Raw genomic sequence first — 19,404 nt, 5'->3', positions numbered from 1 at the left:
TACACGAGAAGGGTGTTAGGAGCTATGGGCTAAAACAGCCAGAGGCAAAAACAGGCGGGACAGAGACAGCTGTGTGTGGCCCCAGAAGCAGCGGTTCATCAGTCTGTTCAAGATGTCCCCAACAGATGAAGTGACTCTTGGAAGTACACTTTCTAAGAATGCTTTCAGTCGTGGTATAAATGTAAAGGTAGTCAAAGAGCTTTTTCAAAGCCTCTACAGGATCCCACTTCTGTGCAGTACGAGCGGAGGAAGGATGCAATGAGCTGCCCGTCATCCGCTCAGGGAACCAGCGGAGTGTTTCCACTCAGAGCCGGAGCTCTGCTTGGTTAGACACGTTTCCTCTTCACATTTCACTGTTTCTCCCTCCTGAGCGTCAGCAGAGCATCGCTCAGCATGACCTGACACGTCCAAAGAGACATGCTTCAAGGAAAGAGTCGATGCCAAAATAAACATCACGTGATAGTCTGATGCCACATTGTTCAAATTGGTCGTACTGTTGGGCGGCTGTGGTTGTCGGTTGGTAGAGCTGGCTGTGTCTTAAACGGAAGGTCAGATGTTTGATCCCCAGCTACTGCAGCCACATGTCCGATGTGTCCATGGGCAAGGCACTTAAAGGAAGAACGTGTGACATTTTACACATAAATATATCAGAAATCAAGTATGTCCTGTGTAAATGTGTCTCTGAGTCATGACTGTCTACAATGAGTGAGAAGCTCGAGTCCCGCTGGCTGTGTTGTTGTCAGAGCTGTGTTAACATGGACAGAACGGCATATAAAGTCTAAAGTTTTAGTCAAGGACTAGAGAAAATAAGAAGAACATACTCACTGCTTATTTGGATTTCCAATAAGTGTGTTTAGATTACATTTATTCCGTGTCAATTTATGTGCAATATGAAGCTACGAGCTAACCAAAGTGTGCTAACATTAGCCTGCTTACGTAACAATGCAGGCAACAGGCGATTGTAGTTTGAGTAAAGGGCAATTTTGTCCCCGCTTGCGCTTAATCACGGTGTGTTCTAATTGCTAACTCCTTCTTGCAAACGTGTGTGGAGAGGGGTTGGAGGTGTGTTGCTGAAGGAGAGCGGAGGCTTCAGAATAGTGGAGGAGTCACCAAACAGAAGTTTGTTTATGTTTCATGTGCTTTAAGGCGACATCTACTGGATCAAAAAGTTGCACATTCTTCCTTTAACACCTAGTCGCCCCCAAGTCCTGCTGCTTCGCTTTGAGTAGTCAGAAGACCATAAAGCGCTATACTAACTCAAATCCATTTAATCCAGTTAATGTTAATGTTAAAGGCAGGGTTGGTAATTTTCTGTAGATTAACTTTTTAAGATTTTGATTGAAATTGTCTTTAGGTCCTGATAGAAATTAATAATTCATGTTCTCGGAAAAAGGAAGACAATCCATCATCTGTATCAGTTGTAAGCCTGTAAAAACTTTGACCAATGTCTGCCACGAGGTACCAATCTGATGAACCAATCAGGCCTCCCTGTCTCCCTGCTCGTTCTCTACCCCATGTGTGCATGAGCCCACACTCAAAGCATGAGCCGAGGTTCGCTTCTGGAACCAACAGCACTTGTGCATGTTTGAGGAGCGTGGTTTTAGATGGAGCACTGAGGGAATACTACTTTCAAAATAATGTTAATTTTCGAAAATGTCCAACCCTGTCTTTAATCCAGTTAATGTGTTTGTCTTGGTGTATGACAATGTTGATGTATTTCCCCTCAAACGTTCCCCGCAGGATCTACTCCTGCATGTCATCATTCAAACCTTCAATATATTCTGGATCATAAAGTAAAAAAGGAAACCTGTGAAGCCTTTGTCTTATATACAGTAAATCTTCAAAATGACACAGACACTGATTCTCTATTAATATTACAACCAAATATAGAAAGTCTTCTTCTGTCTTTGCTTTTCTCTGAATGCCACTCAAGACAGAATGAAATATTCATCCATCTGGGCTCGTTGTGCAGCTGCACCGTCTACATGACCATCACACAGTTTTCATCTTGCATCAGTAAAATCATATATGTATGTCATCACTGGCACACACTGTACACACACTGATTTTGAAAACGATTAGGTTGACTGAAAGTTAGGCCGAGACAGCATTTCCAACATGGCGGCTGCTGCTGATGAGCTGCCGGAGCCCCCTGCAGGAACAAATGTGTAACGTCACTCAGGCTTCATCCATTAATGTTGACAGTCTATGGTTGTTATCCATATAGCGCCCTCTGCTGGTGAAAGAGAACTGCTTGTTCTAATACATTGAAGCTGAAATGAAATGCTGTTAGACTTGTGAATAAATCGAGTAATATCAGCGCATATCTGCAATAAAATTAACCGATACTGATAGTCACTGGATAGGCTAATATCGGCCTATATTATCGGCTCTAGTCCTGTCTTTTACAATCGGCTCTACTTCCCTTAATTAAGAATCATATCAGCTTCAGGAGACTCTCGCATGGGAGAAGAAGGTAATAAATCCCAGTTTGCTCTGATCCCAGCTGGAACATGACGTGTAGGTTCCTCTCTTAATTATAAATTCTTACAGGGAAGCATTTATCTAACGAACCAACAAGGGGAAGAATCCATCTTTAAAGAAACGTGCTTTATCTTCAGAGAAAGATAATGCAGCGACTTTAAGAGCTGCAATTAAATCTGTGCTGGAGGAGACAGAGTGCTGCCTTTAAAGGTTTTAAGAGGTTCACATATTTGCACTGGCTCGAGCTCCACACACAACATTCTTTATTTGGAGCAAATAACCTTTCTACTCCTAAAAGCATCCCTGTTGCCCTTAAATAAACACTTTATTAGATTATAATAGAGGGGCTGGAGGGTAATCCATTAAAATGCTGTGGATCCACACACACACAGAGCCAGACTACAGAGGCCTGATTTAAGCAGAGTGAGGTCTGAAATCGCAGAGGAAACAAAGCTCAGCTCCGTTATTAATGGGCGCAGTCTGTCTCGGACACATTTGCCATTTCTGTAATGTCACGGAGCAGTGAAGGAGGACGCAATAAAACACGGAGCCTGGAAGCTCCACTTATTACAATTAATAATTCATATGCCTGCATTAACCAGGCGAAATCCACAATTTCACATGGCAGGACTGCAGTGTGTGTGTGTGTGTGTGTGTGTGTGTGTGTGTGCACACCGCTGTCTGAGCAGAAGGAGACAGAAATGAAGAGGCCTCGCTGCAGTGACGACTGAAGCAGGTCCGTGAGTCATGAATAATAGATGAGATATGTTGATGAACACGGTTTAAACCACATATAGACTGTTTTTAATTCTTTAAAGTATCACTTCAAATACACAGGCTGGAGACAGAGACAGATGCCTCCTTCGGCTAAAAACACAGATCACAACTCATCACTCCATTTTTTTGGATCTGAATACTAAAATCTCATTTTTCTTTTGTTCAGAATGAAGAAAAATGAAGAGAAAGTGACAAAGAGATTTTCTGTTGAAGCTGCAGACAACTGGATCACAAAGAAAACTACAACTCATAAGCCATTTTCACACATGCACTCCTGAAAATATCTAGTTAGTTACAGGAGGACTGCCTGCGGGGGGGTCTCCTGAGGTAAGACATGACGTAAAAAAAAACGATGTGGAAGTAGCGGATGAAGCAACAGAGCCCCCTATAAGACACTACAATGTGAAAATTTGCCTTTTTATCAATGCTACGTGTAGTTCAACAGATTACTACAGACGAACAGAAAACATAATGAAGCCGTTTACGTGCACGGAGATCGCAGCGGCCTCTTGCAGACATTCTATGCATCATGCACCGATCACAGGATATAAGTGTCACCACCCCCTCCCACTCGCTCGAGGTGAATTGTCCGCAAAACATCCTGCTGTGTTCTCACATCAGCTCACTTGGACTTGCTGCAGAAAAAATACCAGGGGTGTGGCAGGAGAAACTCTGGGTGAAGTCCAAGCAAAAAAATGTACTGTTCGTGTTCACGCATAACACATAACACATAAAATCCTTTAGAAACACAGAAAGAATTTGCCATTTTTGTGAGCACTGTAACTCTCAGAAAAAACACACAAATCTTGAGTCCTCAATCAGAGTACCAACATGAAACAAAAGCGATACCAGAGCTGTAATAGTCATTTTGTCAGTGTGTCCCTCAAGTATCTGGACGGACAGTAGTTTCCAATATATTTACTGAATGAAATGATAAAGTGACCTGACTACAAGATCAGACATTAACAGACATTATGTAAACTCTTACCCTGTGGGGATGAAGCTGACATTAGTAGCCCAACATGACAGATTACAGTGAACCCGCTCCACCTGACTCACAGCAAATGATCCTAGAAATAGACTGAGTCAGAGCTCCAGGTGATGAAACGCACAGAGTGTGAGGCTATACTGGGACGTTACTCAGCATGAAAGCATCAGCAACTTTACATACAAACCACTGAGAAGGCAGACACACCTGTTGTGTAGTTCAACCCAGTTCTGTATTAAAAGCTTTATGTTCTTCAGCCCGACACGAGCGCCTCTAAAAACTTCATGTTCCTGAAGAACGATGGGCCCGCCAGGTGTTTCAGTAATGCAGCAGTTCCCCTTTATCACGTGTAGCGTATACAAACAGCTCGAGGTGACGCTTATCTCGTGTCACGTTTTACTCTCTCCTTCAGGTTATTGTCCTGTGAGCACATCTTAAGCGGTGACAACGCCATTACAGCAAAGCGCTGGAGTCAAGGGCTGCTGTGAAGGGCGGCTGCTTTATGTTGCTGTTTTGTTGCCCGGTGGCAGCTGTTTGTCAAACATACAGGGAAGGTGACTGCGGTTATAAAGCCGTGTCGTTCAGCTGAGATGACCCTCCTCTCATGACTCACGCATCGCTCCCGTCTTTTAATATCAACTTCAATTATGGCGCAGCTTCTCTGAGCTGACCTGCAGACATTTGCAACAATAAAGAGCCACAAAGCCTCGGGGCAGCTCTGGATATTGCTTTTGTGCCGCCTTCATCTCCATTTTTGTGCCGTTTATTTCACATTTTGAGGTGAACACCAGGAGGTGAAATATGTGCACAATAACAGCTTGTTGTAAAAGCAAATATAAGAAATCATTTTGATGTCACAAAGAGGAATATTGTGTAAGTCTACTTGGGTGACATGTGTGGTTTGTAGTCTGGATTTGTGATATGGCTACACTGAATGATTTTTTAATCAAAACCCATTTTAATAACCTGTGAGACCACAGATAAAGACGTATAATCCTCCAAATGCCGCTCTCGACCAGTGTTTCTCAACTGGTCTAGCCCACAGACTGTAAATATTTATGGATGAAGCCTGAGTGATGTCAGCAGTCTGTTCCTGCAGGGGGCTCTGGAGGCTCATTGGCAGCAGCCGCCATATTGGAAATGCTGTCTCAGCCTAACTTTCAGTCAACCTAACGACAGGCTGAGAGCTGGAGCTGAGGTGGGATTTAAGCCTCTTGACAAACCGTTACATCCTGTCAATCATGTCAGCTATGTGCATATCGATGGATAACAAGTAGCCTATCATTTTCAAAATCTAAACTGAGCCGTTTAAAAAAAAAAAATCACCCCTGTACAGTATGTGATGACAATAAATAATCAGACCTATTTCGCTTTTTGTACCAGGCAGTAAACATGTTTATTTATGCTGTAAAAACAGCTTTTTTGCCTGTGGTGTGTTTGTGACTTCAGGAGTTCCTGGAGCAATCCTCAAGTGGACGCTCGACGAGCTGCAGAGGAACAGAGGTTGCAGCTTGGTCTTGCCTCAGGACCTAACACCAACTCTTAAAAAATCCTTCTGATATCTTTCAACCGATCAGATTTCTTTAATGTGATTTAAAACATACTTTATAGACTTTTTGACATTATTTGTTTTTTAAAGGACACATTCAAGACCCACTTTTGGATTCCGACCCACCAGTTGAGTAGCACTGCAATAGACAACACTTGTTATGAGGAAACACCTGGCCATGGTCAAAGTTGACCCCCACCATACTGTGAAGGCTAGATTATAACAGTATGTTAGTGTCAATCCAGAGTTCCCAAACTTTTCTGCTCGTGACCCCAAAAATAGGTGTTCCAGAGACCCCCCACCATACCTGGAGATGGTTGAGCCATATGACGTAACGCACAGCAGGCACACACACTAAGGCCTATCTAAACACTGGAAACACAAGAGAACAATAATGTATTCTGCCTCTAGCATTTCTTACAATAAGTTAAAAGTAATCTGCATGTTTAGGCTTCATCACTGACAGCATGTCGTGGCGCATCGCGCATGATCACATGCACTAGATGGCACATTTGTTCGCGGATGTTATCAAGGTCATACATGTTTTAAAACATGCATACCTTTAGTAAATCAGGCTGTGAGACTCTCAGGGCCAGACACACGTCACCCTGCAGACTAAAAGCAGCTCACAGCTGGCAACAGTAGAAAACAGACTGAACCCACATTTCAGAGAAACTCTGCAAACCCAACTCTCCTGCTCTGCGACCTTTAAGCAGCCAGCCATCATACATGCTGAAATACTTTTAATTACGGCAGCCGTCTGCTGGGGCTGTTCTCATTGTACTGCGCTGGGAGCAGTTATTGATCTCAGGTTGTCTTCTGCCTCATTAGACCGTGGCAGAGCTCTGCCCTGCAAGCTAAAAGGGAACAGCGTCGATCCATAAAAAAAAGGCAACTACAGGATATTGTCTAAATCTCTGGGCGTCTGGAGGTGTTTGTGAAGAGCGTGTTCGGCCTTTTGAGCCGTAACAGGACAGCTTTCGTTGGTGCCTGGGGGGTGATGGAGCACCAAGGAGTCCAGGTTTGACATGAAGCAACATTTGCGTGAGATTAGAGGTAATTATGTCGTTTGAGTTGTTGCCACTGGCCTGTATGGTCGACAGAGTCTTGAGTAAGGAGCTGCAGGAGTCGGAGTCACAACCAGGATTAAAATGATGACTCCTCTGAGAACACGCTGCTATTGATCTGCTTTCAACCCCGGGGCTGCTGGGAGAAAGATGCCAACCTCAGTCACCACACGGCCAGAGACCGATGACCTGGCTGCTCCTGAACGCTCCATCTTTTTTTATAAGAAATACTCAAACAGCTGAGGGAAAGGGACCAATGAACTCTTACAATCCAAGTTCTGTGTAAATGATATTGTAATTTTCTTTTCTGTAGAATAAATTAAAACATAATTATAATCCTTGTCTGATATTCCCACCTCACCCTTCAACAGAAATGAATAATGATTTACTTGATAATGAAAACTGTTGATACCTCACTTAGACCTGAATCAGGTTTCTTTGGTTGTAAGGACGAATATCTGAGGTCGCTTTCAAATATGAAGTTTGGTGGACTCTGTGCGATTAAGGGGTGAAGTTGCAACACTTTTCATTCAGTTAGGTTTGCTTTCACGCTGCACTTTGTGGAGCGCACCAAGGCCTGTCAAATGTTGAGCATTCACACCACAGCTCAGGTGTGAATGCACTCTGAGAAGTCTATGGGCCCAGAAATACATAAAGACTATCAGGTCGGAAATCAGTGATCTCTGATTCAGAGGATGATTTATTTCTCATGAGACAAAAAGAAAATATAAGCAGAGTATTAGAGCAGCAGAGATTTCTATTGGGAAGGCTAATGCAATATCTTCCTGGGATATAAGAAAGCCTTTCTAACATGTGATTAAAGCAACAATGTGTCACTTTTTCACCTGGGGTCTCTCCCATGTCCACACATCGTTCAGATGTTTTCTGCACTATGTAACTTTGGCAGCAGGAGGGGTCATGTCAAGAGAAGTGTGTATAGCTTTACAGCACACTATTTCACACAACAGCCTTCAGTTAGAAAAAGCAGACAGTTAGCCAGTTTCTGTACTGTTTGATACAACGGCTGAGGCCAAGAGGAAGAGGATGGTTACGAATTAATTAAGACGAGAAAAAGAAAGAGTGGCCAAGCGAGGAGTTGACTCATTTAAATATAGGACAGGTTTTTACAGCTTTACCGGCAACAGAAAGTCGTCTTACCCAAGTTATGTCTCATGTTAATAAATAAATTAAAAAAACACCAAAAATGTATCTCTTTCCTCGTCGATCTTCACGTCAGCTTTATATGGGTTAGAACCTTACAACCTTACAAACCTATCTCAACTAAGCATGTGATAAATAACCCTCTCAAATCTACCCATTTAGCTACAGCCTATAGTCGTCATGGTAACAGTTGAATACACATACACATACTCCACATGCTAACAGTTTGCAAACAATGGGCTGTAGGCGCTTGCAGAGTCATATTTTTGCTAAATCCAATCATAATACTGAACTTTGTCGTTCTCACAACGTGTTTGCCGGCTTCATTACCGTCTGTTGGTCAACAAATGACCTCCAGTGGGCACCAAAGTGCACCAAAACAAAATACCTACATATTGTCTCTTTAAAGTGGTGAACACTGCAGTGGATTGGTTTAGTTAACTTATTGAAACTACTGGGTCAACAGAGACATCCCTACTGTATCCGTCTATATATCTATTGATTGGTCAAAGTACAGTAAGCTGAAAGCACCATTCTGTTTTTAGACATTTTTTCCGACACCTCCCTCATTACTGTGCGGAGCTGCATGAGTAAGACTGGACTAAATTCCTGTGATCTTAAAGGATATGAGGAAAATTGATGGCTAGACCTTCATTTCGGTTACCTTATGATGGATGACAGCGGAAGGAGGAGTGGTGGGGGATTTCTATGGCAGATCTGAAATTTAAATTCCAGCCCCTTCAGAAGCAGACTAAATTTGTGCTGACAGGTGATAATTTAAACACAAGAGGAACAGCTGCTTTCAGAGCTGTGTGAATGTGTGTGTGTGTGTGTATATGTGAATTATCTCGAGCCCATATGCGCGCGCGTGTACGTTGAAGCTTGTCATATTTCCTTTCAATCAGTTCTAACCGCTCACAACGTTTCACTTCATGCATATGCATGCGAGGCAGACTTAGAAGCTGCAGGAGCCAGTTTTTCAGAGCGCTCCCTGCCTGTCTCCTCCCCCCACACACACACACACACACACACACACACACACACACACACACACACACACACACACACACACACACACACACACACACACACACACACACACACACAGAAATATTTCCTCCTCTCCGTTCCATTATGGTGCCTCACTTCCTCTAAAAACCTGCAAAACTATTTGCAACTTCAAACTAAAAGGCTTCATTTGTTCAGTCATGGTGTCAGAAATGAAATCGTCATCAACATATATATTAGCGTATACAGCATAGCACAGTATAGTAGTAGGGCTACATGATGGTGCAGTGGTTAGCGCTGTTGTCTCACAGGTAAAGGTCTCTGGTTCTAATCTCCATTGGACAGCTTGGTGCTGTGTGGAGTTTATATGTTTTCCCTGTGCATGCCTGGGTTCTCTCCAGCTTCCTCCCACAGTCCAAAGACATGCTCGTTAGGTTACTTGGTGACTCTAAATTGTCCGTAGGTGTGAATGTGAGTGTGTCTGGTTCTATGTCAGCCCTGTGAATGACTGGGGAACAGTCCAGGGTGTACCCCACCTTTTCGTTTCCTGGGATCGGCTCCACCCTGAGTGAGTGGGAAAAAGCAGTAGCCTATAGATAATGGATGGATAGTATAGTATAGTAGTATATCAGCCTATACTGAAGTAATCTAAATGTTTGGTGTTTGTTTGATGCTGTAATTTAATTGGCGAACCATCTGCATGTGGGCATGAAATATAATCAGTCAACAGAATCTGGGAGCTTTACATCGAAGTAGCTAACCATCTAAGGTGCTGTTAGCCAGTAGCTAAGCAGTCATGTTTATTTGTGTTGGGGACAGAATGAAAGTCTTAAAAGTCAGGTAATGTAGTTTTAAAAGGGATTAAGTCTGCTGTAGGTGGGGGTCGGGAGGAATAAAGGACTTCTATCCTGTACGCAGAATGCAATAAGAGAAAGCGTTCCAGGTACTACATGGTGCCAAATCCCCCCGACCTGTTTGATGGCCACGTATTGCCCATTGAAACACATGAACATTTGTGATTAATTAAAACATTATCTAAAGGCAGGGTTGGCAATTTCCTCCAGATACACTTATTAAGATTTTGGTTGAAATTGACAGAAATTAAAAGTGAATGTGGTCGACCACAGGCGCATTTAGATTTATTTATTTTTTTTCACAAAATAGTAAGTAACCCTCATAGATATACCACATGAAACAACCTTTGGATCTAACAGGGTCTACAAAGTTTGAACAAGGGAGTTAGCCGTGTGATTTATGGTTTTGGGTGTATATTTGTGTTGTTTACACATGCCAGCGGTCTTAATTTGGTGATATTTCAGAGCGGAATTGTCACTTCATTTCAGTATGAGCCTATAAAGCAGCAAAGGTGCTGACACATGAGAAGAGATATGAGAGGTAGGATTAATCATGTGCCTCAGAACGTGGATGAGGAGGGACGGAGCTAGGCTAAGCTGGAGGGAGAGAGGGAGGGAGGGAGAGCGCCGAGACGTTGGCACAGTGATGGATGTGCTCGGCTGTGGATTTACTGCTCTGCCTACCTACGCTCAACTCCACCCCCTCCAGCTGAGGTTGCTGCTAAACTAACAGCACAAAGGGAGGAGAGAGAAGTCTCATCAGCCGCCTAAGCAGGACACGCAAACAGGACAAAGTCAGAAGCCAAGGTCGGGACAGCGAGTACAATCACCTTCTGTTTACCTGCCTGAGATGATACCAGAACAATACGATGATTCATGAGTTGTGAATCTTAAAGGTAGAGTCACAGGCAATGTAACGCTACCTTTAAGATTCACAACTCATGAATCATGAGTTACAGCTTGTAAACACAACATTCAAACTGGTCCCTGTGGTGGAATTTAGATTTAAATGAACAAACATAATTTGGTTTGTTCTCTGTTCCTGATGTCAGTCAGACCTGATAGTGTTCAGCTGGGACTAGATGACCAAGGACAGCTTAATGTGTCAACCGTCTTCCCTCATGTCTGCAAGGATGTTTGGTAGACTTATTGTCTGCTCCAATTGTACTAGACGTCACAGATTATTTTAGGTGGAAACACTCCAGCTACCCGCCCAGAAACGTCCCAAGTCAACCAAAACAAACCAAAACATGAGGACTTTCACAGCCAGAGGGATTTGACCCTGCAGCCCCTGACGACAGAGTCTCTGCAGACACAGTCACCACAACACATGTATGGAGGCCCAGAAGTGATCACTGAGCTGCATTACTTTAGTATAAAGACAATCTTACTGACTCTATCTTTAAATATGATGTAGCTCCTCAGCTGAATAATTAGCTCTGATAGCATTATCTGTCAATTAGCTGGTTTAAACTGAAGAATTCTGCATAAAAATAAAGCTCAAGGCAAACTGCAAAACTCTTTCATGTCCTTGTAAAACATCATCCGACAAACACAGACCCTGGAACACCGTTGTTAAGTTTAAACATCTCTGTTTTAATGACACCAGAGCTGACTTCAATCACCCTTTCATCACCTGATTGAAAATCTGGACGTTGAGGCGCCGGGAGCCAATAGTGGTTATGCAGGGGACCCGGGTTTGGGACAACCTGTGGCTCCTTTCCTGCATGTCATTCCCCACTCCCTTTCTCTCTCTCTCCCTGATTTCTGACTCTATCCACTGTCCTACTTAAAATAGAACATCTGGATGTTAAAATATACATCCAGGTGTTTCTGTGATTTCAGTGTTTTTCTGGAGCACTTCACCAGTTCCACTAAGGGAGATTGATTTCTGCCTGCATCAGTATGGATCACATGGGTGAAGTTGTTGACCGTTTTTACAGACAGATTGCACAGTTGAATGAAACTTTATACAACGGAGAAGTTTCCAGTTTTGAGTGTAAATAAGTCAGTAAGGAGTCATAGAGTTAGATGGACACAGTCAGAAATGACCTCCTGTGGCGTTCTGTGGAATATCCGGTGGGGATGAGTCATCAGTTAAATAATATTGTCAGTTATTGTTGCCTCTCTATGAATCAAAAAGCTTTTATATTCAAATTCTAACTAGAAGTTGCTTGTTTTTCATCATTTTAATAACTGCCTCGTCATTGCATATATTATTACATCATAGAAGCTCCACAAGTGTAAAAGTGACACCACAGAGGTAACCAGATTGTCAGGCGCAGAGCAGACAGGAGTGAAAACATGCTGATGATGTTTACATATGCATTTCTACACACTTCAGTTTCTCAAGAAGTTAGCATGTCAACGTCTCTGTAAAACACGTTTTATATCAGTGAGAGTGAGTTCAGCAGCAGTGAAGGATGTGTCAGTGTGTGTGTGTGTGTGTGTGTGAACACGAGATGCAGATACATACCCTCTATTCCTCATGACTGCCAGAGGTGATGATTACTTCTTTATGCACACACACTCAGATCCAGCATCTGTAACACAGAATAAAGCAAAGATCAATCTCAACAACACCAACAAACTGTGGTGCAAAGAACCTGAAATGAACAATGTCCTGCCTCTATACCTACTTGTAATTGAAAGCATCATAGTGTCTGACAAAGCCACTGACTCAGACTCAGCTCATTCATTTTCTAGTTTGCATAACAAACAGGAAGCAGCACCTGGAGTTCAGTTAAGAGACAGCTTTCTGAGTTAAATAAACTCACAGACGAGAATAAAACACGTCCTCAGTGAGAAATACTGAAACAAGTCTGCTGCACTGCAAAAACTGAAATCTAAGAAAGGGTATTTGTCTAATTCAATGTCAATCAAAGTCATTCTAAGCAACATTCAGCTGACGAGTTCAGATAATAAAGTTATTTGAAAAGTCATATATTTTCCTCCTCTTCAAACAGTTTAAATAATTCTCAGAGCTCCTCAAAACATGTGTGTGAAGTTTCTTATTCTAAATCCACTCTGATCCTGTATTTGATCATGTCTATAAACCCCTCTATTTCAGCCCTGCTCAGAACAGGCTGTTTCTGTGTCTGTATCTTTAAATATGTAAATGAGCTGTGTCTGACCACGCCCCCTCTCTGGAAGGGCTTGGGTGTCTCGGTCTTTCTCGCTCCATGTCCTATTGTTTACGGTGAGAAGGCAGACTCAGAGGGCAGAACAAACACCTAGCTGTGGGAGTGTCACCCACCTGGGGGAGGGGTTACTGCCCTTTGTGATGTCATGAAGGGAAAATCTCCAAACGGCTTGTTTGAGCACACATTCTTGGAGAGAATGGTGTCATAAAACATGACTTGACTTGAGCTTGTATAGCTCTTTTTTAGTCTTCTGATGATGTTTTTGATAGCTGACTGTACATTTACTGTTCTGCTAGAAGAAGCAAAGCAGCAGTTCTGCAAAGGTGAAGAGGTGAATTCCCTCTGTAGTCTGTGGTGCTCTAAATGGGCATCCTAATGGTACTGCAAACGGTTCACTTTGGAGCTCAGAATAAACTTGGCTAGAGGGGCAGAGACATGCAGCTTGTAGAAGGTTTTAGAAGTATATATGTCTCTCTACATGTCGACCAAATTCAAACTGTAATTTGACATTTTTTGTACAACTTGTGCTGAAGAGAGGCAAATTGACGTCTTTTGGTTAGCTTTAGTACCTGCCTGGAGGGGCGCTGCCAGGAATTCTGTGCCCCATGAAAAGATATCTCATTGGGCCCAACGACAAGCAACACTAAGGCTGTCTGAATGTTACTTTTATTGCAAAAGAAAAAATCACATAATCACATAAGTTTATTAATTTATAATATATATTTTATTATACTTATTCATGTATAATTTAATATGAATAAAAGATAGCGAATGTGACTTCCAAACATTTTTGGGCCCTTGTCAGTCATGGGCAGCCCCCCGTCTGCATGCACTAACTCTATTTTAAACTCGTGCAGGTTTGACATCAGAATCTCTGAGCACCTGCTACTTTGAAGCAGAAAGTTAGAAATAGAAACAAAACAAGATACCGGCAACACATTTCAGAATAGTTGAGTCATAATGTTTCACACATGCTGCTTGGTTTCAAAAAACAGGATTGGATAAGGGACACCTGATGAAGCAGGTGATTAATCCACCCCTGAGGGGATACAGTGCAATAAATGACTCTATAAATAATCTGCAGGGTGCTTCTTTCTGATTTCTGCTTCAAATCAGGCCGTAGGTCATCCCCTCCAGCGGCAGCCCCCCCAATTACCAGAATACCGAAACAATACTGTGGACGCCCAAGCACAAAGCAATCAATAACATGTATATCATTGCTTATTATATTTCCTCCTGCAGGGAAAAGGGGGTCAGGCGGTAACTGAACATGGCAGCCAGTGTCTGTTATTAAAGTGCTGAAGGCTAACCCTGGAGGTCGGGGGCTGCAGGGTCAAATCCCTCCGGCTGTGATGTCCAGGAGGACTACAGAGCACTTTAATCATGTGGAAGAAAGTGACTACATTTGGAGGGAAAGCAGTAAATCACACATGATAGGGTCGTACATGAGGCAGTGAAACTGAGCTGTTCCCTGATATCACTGAGGAGATCACCGCTCCTCATGACCGTGCTCACACATCGCAGTGACAGGACTGTGTTTGCCAAGCCTTGCAGAACAAATATTCATTTAATTTATGCAAACATGCACGAGTGTGGATTCATTTGAATTATTAAAAGGAGACAGCCCTGCGTGCAACAGATTGTTCTGCTGGTGAGTCGGCGGCATGTTGCACCTCGTCTCTCAAATTATTAGCAGCTACGTTGTACTTGGATGAAACAGACGAGGAGAGAAGAGGAGCGGGATTCCCCGTGGCTGAAACACAGAGTGAGCTACAAGACGATAACACAACTCTGATGAAGGGATGATTTCACTCACTATCTTAAACCCCCCCCCCCTCAGTGCACTGGCAAGCTTTAACACTTTACATAATGTCTTCCTTTTGGATGCTAAAAACACAGAGATAAGTCAACACATAAAAAGGTGAAAGTGTTTATAAAGTCCTCCTGATGCTATGTGGAATATTATATGGAACTTATTTTGTGTAATAGCCTGTGTAACACGTTAATAAGTAACTGAGTCTGTGTGCAGGAAGGAAAACTTCTCTCAGTAGAACAAAGCACCGAGCTAAACAACAACACGCTTCTACTAAACTTGCCGTCAGAGAACTAAACAACAATGTGCTTCTAGAGAGCGCGGTGCTGCAGACTCTGGAGAACTTCCCCAACAAGGTGCATGAAGAGAGAAAGGCTTAGAAGAGGACAAAAAGCTCCAGGGACACTTGTAGCACGAAGATCAACTTTGTTAACAAATGAGGCCGACGAGTTTCGGCTTGTGGCCTTCATCAGGGTCATCCAAAGACTCTGGAGACCCAGCTGATGTTAGCTCGGCAGACCAAACAAACAGCCGGCTTGATTTATAACATCCCCTGCTCCACCTTCTGCAAATGCTAAATGGACTTGAGCTTGTATATTTACATCTTCATGGCCTGTTTCAGATGTCAATCAATCAGCCCTGAACTCCAAAACACAAGAGGCAGGAGATATACCAAAACTATACAGATAATGATTAATTAGTTAATTTTCTCAATTGCCTCACTGGGCTCCTGTAGCCAGCTATCATACAGAGAATTATAAACAGAATTTAATCTAATAAAATGTTAATCTTTAGTCCTTATTGAGATGAAAATAATAGGATTTTAAGTAGTCAAACTCTTTTCTCAAAGTACTTAAAAGTTTACTTTATAAACTCATTCAGCACCAAAACAGGCCTGAGTGTTAACGCGTCCGCAATGTCCCCTGCAGCTCCCCTGGTTATGTTTGTTAATTAGTTTGGATGTCTTTTGTTAAGCTGCAGCAGTCAAATAATTAACAGTGACAAATAGCCCTCGTGTCCACTTGTGCTTATCCCACCTCTACAGCTGTGGGGTACATCTTCCTCTCTCGTGCAACCTGTTTTCATCAGGCCACAGGAGGCAAAACCAAACCTGCTAAATACGTTAATTTATAACCTAAGCTGGCATGAGGTCGAGGCAGCCGCTCAGAGAGAGAGAGAGAGAGAGAGAGAGAGAGAGAGAGAGAGAGAGAGAGAGAGAGAGAGAGAGAGGAAGAGGTGTTTTGGGTGAGAAAGTGCAGTGTCACCACGAGTTCACTTTAAGCCGCCTTGCGTCTGGTTACTGTGCACGAGCTGATACAGCCCTGGGAAAGTGATGTCCTTGTGTGCTGGATTGTAATTATTACACTTTGTGAGACTTGTGGGTTTCATCAATGCCTGAGCTGTGTGGCACCAAAGTCAAAAGACTTAAATATAACAGTGATGGACAGGACGCTAACCGCAGCAGCACAATTCAGTATAACATTTTTAGCACGGTGTGCTGACACAGAAGGAGATGGACGGATGATGTGAAAAAAATCAATTCAAACCAAATGGGAGAACTATTGGGTGTGAAGTTTGTTGTCTGTAAAGTGTAAAATGTACTTAAACTGGTATGAGCTGCTGTTAATACTCTATGTTTATTAAATCCTGAATTTTTAAATAAATTATTGAAAGATGAATTTGCGCAGCAGAAAGTGTGACCTAATTATATGAAACACAACCCTGACCGACTTCCAGCACTCCTGATGTTTGGTGCAATGTAAAGTTGTAAAACTCAGTCTAAGTTGTCTCATGTCAGTCTTTTAGAAATGATTCACAGTATATTACATATTTGTTTGGACCAGAGAAGGTAGGCGGTTTTAAGCTCCCCCCCCCCACCCAACAGCTGTTTTGGACGCCCCTTGGTTTGTCAGATATGAGAGCAGTTATCAGGTCAACAGGTGTTGCAGTGATGGAAGTGTTCAAGAGAAGTGGTTCAGATAGAAGTGATTGTACTCGACCTAAAAAGCCTCTGCATGTTTCTAATAAGCTCCACGAGCAGAAACGTGATCAAACTAGGATCAATATTGGAGATGCTTTTGAAAAATGGAGAGAGGTTAGAACACAGAAAGGTTTACAGACCGATGCAGAGCTGGATAAACACTGAAGCTTCAGTGTCCACCACATGGTGACCTGTGTGAGCATCAACTCTAGAGAGGAGGGGGCGGGGGGAGACAGCTCTCTACAATGTTATGAATTTAAACTGTACTGATTTTAAACACTAGGTGTCAGAGTTACATATCGCTCCTTTAACATGAGAAAAAAAAAAGGCATAAAATCTGCAAAAAACAACAAGAGGGTTCTCTCAGCACCAAACAGGAAGGCATAAACCCAGCAGAAAGTTAACAAGACCCCTGAGAGGGCTGTGTGAACATTTTCACTAAATAGGATAAAACAGTTTGAATTTTAAAGTCTGTTTATAAATGATGTGGGAGGTTTTCTGACCTTTTTCTTTTGGAATTAAATATTTTTAAAGCCTTCTAATGAATGGAACGTAGTAACTTACTGAACCAAGTCGTACAGCTGCTGCTCGCTAATCAAATCTATCTATTCACTTATACACAACAACCTGTGTTGCACTGTCATACTTCGGTTCACAGTGAAGAATATGGAAACCAACTTGCTGTCTGCAGTATAACTATCAGCAAGGAACAACTAAAGTGGTGGAAAACCGCCAGAAATGTCAGAAAGCAGAGCTTGATGCTACCCTGACAAAACACAGGGGATCAGTGGCGTAGATCTTTTAGGGAACACCTGTGGAGTCTTTATAGATGCCTCTCTCCTCAGCCTCAGGCGAGATGCAGTTATACAGAAGGCTCATGAAAATGAACGACAAGTGTCAGGATGGTAAACTAAAAGTTATGAAGGGGAAACAATCTAAATCTGAGTGTAAAACAACACAGCTACAAAGTCAGGATTAGCATTTCACCTCCTATGAAAACCTGCAGTTTGTATAGTAGAAGTCAAGATTTCTAAAGAATCATATTGGGAAGCCTTGATGTATATAAGAACATTTTTAATTCATAATAATTTGTCAACCTTGAGGGTTGGGGGCAAATTGGGCTTACTTGACATGAAGACACGGTCACATGAGATTTTAAAGCCAATCATACTTAGCGGGAGAGTTGTGTTTTGTGTTTGTTGGTGAGGAAGTTCTACCAGGAAGAGATATTAAAAGTAAGGAAGGATAGCCTAGGAGGTGGTGAACAAATCTAGTTATATCGGCACATATCTGTGATAAAATTATCCGATACCGATAGTCATTGGATATGCTAATAACGGCCGATATTTTCGGCTGGCCGATTAATCGTTCAGGCTCTACTCAAGTATGACACCCTCTAACATCCCAAATCATTCTGATGACAGACTACGAGATCACACAACGACTAGAAGATTTCAACTGGATGCCCAATTGGATTATTTCCCATCATGCTCCTGGTGGAAATTCACAAAAAGGAAAACACCATGTAACAGCAACAACACAAGCAGCTGTCCTTTTGAGTGAAACTATTTGAGTTATCTGTTATTATTGAGGTTACAGTGTTATGGTGGAAGCATCATAAGCTAGATTTCCTAACTAGTGCCCGTTCAGAATGTGCTTGGTGACAGCTTGGTCAGCCAAGGTGCCCAAATGAGCTTTGAAGCAACAGAGTTCATCAGACATTTGTCAATGACGGTTAGCTAACGTGTACCTAAATAACATTGCTTTGGTCAAGTTTCCTTCTGCTTGTTCACCTTGTGTGTTGTTTGCGGAAGAGGGACCGTATTTAGTACTAAAGGTAGCCCCCATTTAGCAAAACCAAACGGTAAACCTACGTTGCAATGTTGAGTGTGTCCTGCGGGCAAATGTCCTTCTGCGCTGTGTTTGTTGTTTCTGCTTCTCCTGTGTTTCCGGTAGGTTTTGATTCCATCGTATTGAGCCACAGCAAAACTATTTGAAATGTTTTACCAACAATATGAGCTCATGTAAACATGATGCTCATGATTGCTTCACAACCAGCACTGCACTAACTTGGGTCCACAGCCGAGTCTGACGTCCATCGTACGAATGGTTATTTAGAAACTCGACTAACAAACAGACACACACACAAACACACTGAGATTCCTGGAAGTATAGATAGATGTTTAAGCCAAGCCACTGACAGTTCTTCTTCGAGATCAGTCGAGCACAGCTGAGACAGGAAATTAAATACAACCCTCCAGTCAATCAGTCTTATTGTGTCTGCGAAACAGCTCACATAAATTGCAATAACTGTTAAAAACTAGCAGCTTTTTAAAGTATTAATCCCCTCTTCACATAATTGGATAGGACACTGAGGTGGCTGGTTAATATTTTTTATGGCTCAGCCGTGTCAGGAGTGCAGATTGTCTTCTGAGGCAGACCGATGGTTGAGTACAAAGTGACAGTGAATCTTGGAAATGGGACTCCTTAGAACATTATTAGCCATAAATTTCTGAGTGGATCTCCACTCAAGGTCAGCTGTTAAAGTGACAGCCTTCAAGCACAGCTCAGCGCAGCTC

General features: G+C 42.5%; 1 protein-coding gene across 1 annotated transcript in view; it reads right to left on the bottom strand.

Annotated features, from left to right (window-relative positions):
- The window catches only part of LOC132984495 (heparan sulfate glucosamine 3-O-sulfotransferase 5), a 76,807-nt gene that overhangs the window by 18,983 nt on the left and 38,420 nt on the right, over window positions 1-19,404 (bottom strand). The window contains exon 2 of the mRNA XM_061051380.1: window positions 12,365-12,431. The gene's annotated coding sequence lies outside the window, so the exon portion shown is untranslated. The remainder of the gene's footprint in view (window positions 1-12,364; window positions 12,432-19,404) is intronic.

The sequence above is a fragment of the Labrus mixtus genome, chromosome 12 (assembly GCF_963584025.1).
Source record: "Labrus mixtus chromosome 12, fLabMix1.1, whole genome shotgun sequence".
NCBI lineage: Eukaryota > Metazoa > Chordata > Actinopteri > Labriformes > Labridae > Labrus > Labrus mixtus.
Note: the sequence above shows the minus strand (reverse complement) of the source record. Positions and strands in the feature narration are given on the sequence as shown.